Source organism: Bombina bombina, chromosome 3, assembly GCF_027579735.1.
Source record: "Bombina bombina isolate aBomBom1 chromosome 3, aBomBom1.pri, whole genome shotgun sequence".
NCBI classification, from domain to species: Eukaryota; Metazoa; Chordata; class Amphibia; order Anura; family Bombinatoridae; genus Bombina; species Bombina bombina.
Window position 1 is genome coordinate 480,460,376 of NC_069501.1, and position 7,412 is coordinate 480,467,787.

The following is a 7,412-nucleotide window of genomic DNA, read 5'->3' on the forward strand; positions in this document are numbered from 1 at the left end:
AAACAGATAGGGAAATAATACTTCATTTTTGCAAGTTAGTTACCCCACTTGTGTTGCAGCAGCTAACGTCCAGTCTGTTCTGAGCTACACTCTCCCCAGAAAACAAAAAGACTGTACATACCGTAGTGCTGATCTGAACCTGTCCCACACGAAGAAGAGGTCTCTTTACATCAACTCCTGTAGGTCTGTGGGGACAAATAGGGCCTTATGTGACATCTTATAAGACCATCAGCAGGGCAGCACCAGCATGGGGAGTGAAGTGATAATGTAGAAAAACTACTCAGTTCCCATTGCTGAAAAATCTGATGCTCCACCCTGAGCAAAATAGTACTCACTGGCACCATTTAAAAACAATAAACTCTTGATTGAAGAATCTCACTTTACCTCTTCCTATCACTAACACAGGCAAAGAGAATGACTGGGGTGGGAGGGAAGGGAGGAGCTATATATACAGCTCTGCTGTGGTGATCTTTGCCTCCTCCTGCTGACCAGGAGGCGTAATCCCATAAGGATGAAATCCGTAGACTCGTCATATCTTGTAAAAGAAATTGCTTTGTCGTCCTTTTTGTTTATATCTCTTGTCTTGCGGGAGAAGATGCTTACCTCCCATGATATCAGAAATAATCTGACAAGACTCGTGAAAGAGTCTGCTTTGGATAAACTCCAAATATAGGAAAAGGAGAACAGAGGATTTATATCCGTTATCTCCCATTCCCTAACAATGATCCTGGAAACCAGATCTAAGTCATAAGATTAACAACAACCATGGTGTTGATGTCGTCCAGAGTAGCTAAAACCTCCTTAAGCAACAGACGGAGGTTTTTTTTGTTTGTTTTTTTTTAACTCTGCATGCGGTAGAGCCTTAAAAAAAAATGATGAAAGCTCATGACTGTACCTCTCCATGGAAATCTTTAGTAAAAGGTGAAAGACTTATTCGATCTGAAGAGAAACCAGAGTATTAGTAGAAGGAAGTATACTGTCAGAAACTGAGATTTTATCCTCAGATGCTACCAAAGTATCCCCTTCCTTAGGAGGGTACTCTAAGATGGCAACGACCGTGATAGAAACCTTGCTTACTGAAATAAAAACATTTTCTCTTGCGCCCTCCCTGCAGCATGGGAAAAACCGACAACGCATGCAGGATAACTCCAGGAGTCGTCGTGGAGGAAGCGCAAGACACAGGTTGAATGGATGCTAAGTTTTTAGGACACTTGAGGAAAAATCTGCAGAATATATTGAACATTGTCACAATGCATTTTGAACAGCATCTAAGACAATGTTGGCTCAGAAAAAAAGGTTTACCTCTGAACTGTAAAACAGCATAAAGTATATATAATATCTTTTTCACATCTTAATCCAATAGACATTAAGTAACCTAACTGGAGATACTGTGCCTTTAAATGTTAAAAGCACCGTATCTAAATCTGCTTTACATCTACCCTACACATTAGATATGTAAATTAGAATGTTGAAGGGCTTGGACAGACTGGATTCACACATTGATCCACAAATTATTGGGTGTTACTGTGTCTTTAAAAACTCTATGTAACATAAAGTGCATTATTTTAACGAGGAAAGAACTCTGTACCGAGTAATGCAGACATCCATAGCCCTAAGCTTAAGATCTGCTGCGGAGTCTACCTGCTACCATATGGTAAATAACACGCTCAATATTTGAAATAAATATCTTTTAAAAGACGTAATGTGAAGCCTCTCTGCTGCGTGACCTAAGGCAGCAGAGAAGACCCACCCTCGCTCCCCGATGTATGAAAAGAGCGCGCAAACACTGTTGCGTCCTAGCTCATCAAACACACTGAACCTTCTTTCCCGCTTCTCAGCTAGACAACAGTAGTCCCAAGGGCCAAACCTCCCGGTCGGCCAAAAACACCTATAAAGCCGTAGGGAGTGGGCAAATGCGCGCATCACACACTCTGAGCCAGCTCTTCAGCTAGACAATAGTAGTTCTAAAGGTTAACCCTCCCGGTCGGCTAAAAATATATATAAAGCCGTAGGGAGTAGACAAATACGTGCATCATATACACTGAGCCTGCTTTCCCACTCTTCAGCTAGATAATAGCAGTTCTAAAGGTTAACCCTCCCGGTCGGCTAAAAATATATATAAAGCCGTAGGGAGCGGGCAAATGCGAGCATCATATACCCTAAAGCCTGCTCTTCCCAGAGCTGTAGGGAATAGGAAAAAACATAATTTATGTAAGAACTTACCTGATAAATTCATTTCTTTCATATTAGCAAGAGTCCATGAGCTAGTGACGTATGGGATATACATTCCTACCAGGAGGGGCAAAGTTTCCCAAACCTCAAAATGCCTATAAATACACCCCTCACCACACCCACAAATCAGTTTAACGAATAGCCAAGAAGTGGGGTGATAAGAAAAAAAGTGCGAAAGCATATAAATAAGAAATTGGAATAATTGTGCTTTATACAAAAAAATCATAACCACCACAAAAAGGGTGGGCCTCATGGACTCTTGCTCATATGAAAGAAATTAATTTATCAGGAAAGTTCTTACATAAATTATGTTTTCTTTCATGTAATTAGCAAGAGTCCATGAGCTAGTGATGTATGGGATAATGACTACCCAAGATGTGGATCTTTCCACGCAAGAGTCACTAGAGAGGGAGGGATAAAATAAAGACAGCCAATTCCTGCTGAAAATAATCCACACCCAAAATAAAGTTTAATGAAAACATAAGCAGAAGATTCAAATTGAAACCGCTGCCTGAAGTACTTTTCTACCGAAAACTGCTTCAGAAGAAGAAAACACATCAAAATGGTAGAATTTAGTAAAAGTATGCAAAGAGGACCAAGTTGCTGCTTTGCAAATTTGATCAACCGAAGCCTCATTCCTAAACGCCCAGGAAGTAGAAACTGACCTAGTAGAATGAGCTGTAATCCTTTGAGGTGGAGTTTTACCCGACTCGACATAGGCATGATGAATTAAAGATTTCAACCAAGATGCCAAAGAAATGGCAGAAGCTTTCTGGCCTTTTCTGGAACCGGAAAAGATGACAAGTAGACTAGAAGTCTTTCGGAAAGACTTAGTAGCTTCAACATAATATTTCAAAGCTCTAACAACATCCAAAGAATGCAACGATTTCTCCTTAGAATTCTTAGGATTAGGACATAATGAAGGAACCACAATTTCTCTACTAATGTTGTTGGAATTCACAACCTTAGGTAAAAATTCAAAAGAAGTTCGCAACACCGCCTTATCCTGGTGAAAAATCAGAAAAGGAGATTCACAAGAAAGAGCAGATAATTCAGAGACTCTTCTGGCAGAAGAGATGGCCAAAAGGAACAAAACTTTCCAAGAAAGTAATTTAATGTCCAATGAATGCATGGGTTCAAAAGGAGGAGCTTGAAGAGCCCCCAGAACCAAATTCAAACTCCAAGGAGGAGAAATTGACTTAATGACAGGTTTTATACGAACCAAAGCTTGTACAAAACAATGAATATCAGGAAGATTAGCAATCTTTCTGTGAAAAAGAACAGAAAGAGCAGAGATTTGTCCTTTCAAGGAACTTGCGGACAAACCTTTATCTAAACCATCCTGAAGAAACTGTAAAATTCTCGGAATTCTAAAAGAATGCCAGGAAAAATGATGAGAAAGACACCAATAAATATAAGTCTTCCAGACTCTATAATATATCTCTCTAGATACAGATTTACAGGCCTGTAACATAGTATTAATCACAGAGTCAGAGAAACCTCTTTGACCAAGAATCAAGCGTTCAATCTCCATACCTTTAAATTTAAGGATTTGAGATCCTGATGGAAAAAAGGACCTTGTGACAGAAGGTCTGGTCTTAACGGAAGAGTCCACGGTTGGAAAGAGGCCATACGGACAAGATCCGCATACCAAAACCTGTGAGGCCATGCTGGAGCTACCAGCAGAACAAACGAGCATTCCTTAAGAATCTTGGAGATTACTTTTGGAAGAAGAACTAGAGGCGGAAAGATATAGGCAGGATGATACTTCCAAGGAAGTGATAATGCATCCACTGCCTCTGCCTGAGGATCCCGGGATCTGGACAGATAACTGGGAAGTTTCTTGTTTAGATGAGAAGCCATCAGATCTATTTCTGGAAGTTCCCACATTTGAACAATCTGAAGAAATACCTCTGGGTGAAGAGACCATTCGCCCGGATGCAACGTTTGGCGACTGAGATAATCCGCTTCCCAATTGTCTATACCTGGGATATGAACCGCAGAGATTAGACAGGAGATGGATTCCGCCCAAACCAGAATTCGAGATACTTCTTTCATAGCCAAAGGACTGTGAGTCCCCCCCTGATGATTGATGTATGCCACAGTTGTGACATTGTCTGTCTGAAAACAAATGAACGATTCTCTCTTCAGAAGAGGCCAAGACTGAAGAGCTCTGAAAATTGCACGGAGTTCCAAAATATTGATCGGTAATCTCACCTCCTGAGATTCCCAAACCCCTTGTGCCGTCAGAGACCCCCACACAGCTCCCCAACCTGTAAGACTTGCATCTGTTGAAATTACAGTCCAGGTCGGAAGAACAAAAGAAGCCCCCTGAACTAAACGATGGTGATCTGTCCACCACGTCAGAGAGTGTCGTACAATCGGTTTTAAAGATATTAATTGAGATATCTTTGTGTAATCCCTGCACCATTGGTTCAGCATACAGAGCTGAAGAGGTCGCATGTGAAAATGAGCAAAGGGGATCGCGTCCGATGCAGCAGTCATAAGACCTAGAATTTCCATGCATAAGGCTACCGAAGGGAATGATTGTGACTGAAGGTTTCGACAAGCTGAAATCAATTTTAGACGTCTCTTGTCTGTCAAAGACAGAGTCATGGACACTGAATCTATCTGGAAACCCAAAAAGGTTACCCTTGACTGAGGAATCAATGAACTTTTTAGTGAATTGATCCTCCAACCATGATCTTGAAGAAACAACACAAGTCGATTCGTATGAGATTCTGCTAAATGTGAAGACTGAGCAAGTACCAAGATATCGTCCAAATAAGGAAATACCACAATACCCTGTTCTCTGATTACAGACAGAAGGGCACCGAGAACCTTTGTAAAAATTCTTGGAGCTGTAGCTAGACAAACGGCAGAGCCACGAACTGGTAATGCTTGTCCAGGAAAGAGAATCTGAGAAACTGATAGTGAGCTGGATGAATCGGAATATGCAGATATGCATCCTGTAAATCTATTGTAGACATATAATGCCCTTGCTGAACAAAAGGCAGGATAGTCCTTACAGTTACCATTTTGAATGTTGGTATCCTTACATAACGATTCAATATTTTTAGATCCAGAATTGGTCTGAAGGAATTCTCCTTCTTTGGTACAATGAAGAGATTCGAATAAAACCCCAGCCCCTGTTCCAGAACTGGAACTGGCATAATTACCCCAGCCAACTCTAGATCTGAAACACATTTCAGAAATGCTTGAGCTTTCACTAGGTTTACTGGGACACGGGAAAGAAAAAATCTCTTTGCAGGAGGTCTTATCTTGAAACCAATTCTCTACCCTTCTGAAACAATGTTCTGAATCCAAAGATTGTGAACAGAATTGATCCAAATTTCTTTGAAAAAACGTAATCTGCCCCCTACCAGCTGGGCTGGAATGAGGGCCGCACCTTCATGTGGACTTAGAAGCTGGCTTTGCTTTTCTAGAAGGCTTGGATTTATTCCAGACTGGAGATGGTTTCCAAACTGAAACTGCTCCTGAGGATGAAGGATCAGGCTTTTGTTCTTTGTTGAAACGAAAGGAACGAAAACGATTATTAGCCCTGTTTTTACCCTTAGATTTTTTTATCCTGTGGTAAAAAAGTTCCTTTCCCACCAGTAACAGTTGAGATAATAGAATCCAACTGAGAACCAAATAATTTATTACCCTGGAAAGAAAGGGAAAGTAGAGTCGATTTAGAAGACATATCAGCATTCCAAGTTTTAAGCCATAAAGCTCTTCTAGCTAAAATAGCTAGAGACATAAACCTGACATCAACTCTGATAATATAAAAAATGGCATCACAGATAAAATTATTAGCATGTTGAAGAAGAATAATAATATTATGAGAATCATGATCTGTTACTTGTTGCGCTAAAGTTTCCAACCAAAAAGTTGAAGCTGCAGCAACATCAGCCAATGATATAGCAGGTCTAAGAAGATTACCTGAACACAGATAAGCTTTTCTTAGAAAGGATTCAATTTTCCTATCTAAAGGATCCTTAAAGGAAGTACCATCTGCCGTAGGAATAGTAGTACGTTTAGCAAGGGTAGAAATAGCCCCATCAACTTTAGGGATTTTGTCCCAAAACTCTAATCTGTCGGACGGTACAGGATATAATTGCTTAAAACGTTTAGAAGGAGTAAATGAATTACCCAAATTATTCCATTCTCTGGAAATTACTTCAGAAATAGCACCAGGAACAGGAAAAACTTCTGGAAAAACCACAGGAGATTTAAAGACCTTGTCTAAACGTTTAGATTTAGTATCAAGAGGACCAGCATCCTCAATTTCTAATGCAATTAGGACTTCTTTAAGTAAAGAACGGATAAATTCCATTTTAAATAAATATGACGATTTATCAGCATCAACCTCTGAGACAGAATCCTCTGTATCAGAAGAATCATTAGAATCAGAATGATGATGTTCATTTAAAAATTCATCTGTATAAAGAGAAGTTTTAAAAGACGTTTTATGTTTACCAGAAGGAGGAATAACAGACATAGCCTTCTTAATGGATTCAGAAACAAAATCTCTTATGTTATCAGGAACACTCTGAACATTAGATGTTGATGGAACTGCAACAGGTAATGGTACTTTACTAAAGGAAATATTTTCTGCATTAACAAGTTTGTCATGACATTTAATACAAACAACAGCTGGAGGAACAACTACCAAAAGTTTACAGCAGATACACTTAGCTTTGGTAGTTCCAGCACCAGGCAGCGATTTTCCAGTAGTATCTTCTGACTCAGTTGCAACGTGTGACATCTTGCAATATGTAATAGAAAAAAACAACATATAAAGCAAAATTGATCAAATTCCTTAAATGACAGTTTCAGGAATGGGAAAAAATGCCAGTGAACAAGCTTCTAGCAACCAGAAGCAAAAAATAACGAGACTTAAATAAAGTGGAGACAAAATTGACGCCCACATTATTTGGCGCCTAAATGCTATTAGCGCCAAAAATGACGCCACATCCGGAACGCCGACATTTTTGGTGCGAAAAACGTCAAAAATTACGCAACTTCCGGCGACACGTATGATGCCGGAAACAGAAAAAAATTTTCGCGCCAAGAAAGTCCGCGCCAAGAATGACGCAATAAAATGAAGCATTTTCAGCCCCCGCGAACCTAACAGCCCACAGGGAAGTCAAATTTTAAGGCAAGATAAAAATGAT

General features: G+C 39.9%; 1 non-coding gene across 1 annotated transcript; it reads right to left on the reverse strand.

The window, feature by feature from the left end:
• Positions 1-841: 841 nt before the first annotated feature.
• On the reverse strand, positions 842-959 carry LOC128655106 (U5 spliceosomal RNA). Its single transcript, XR_008401662.1, has one exon. It is a non-coding gene; the product is annotated as a U5 spliceosomal RNA (small nuclear RNA).
• Between the last annotated feature and the right edge of the window lie 6,453 nt (positions 960-7,412).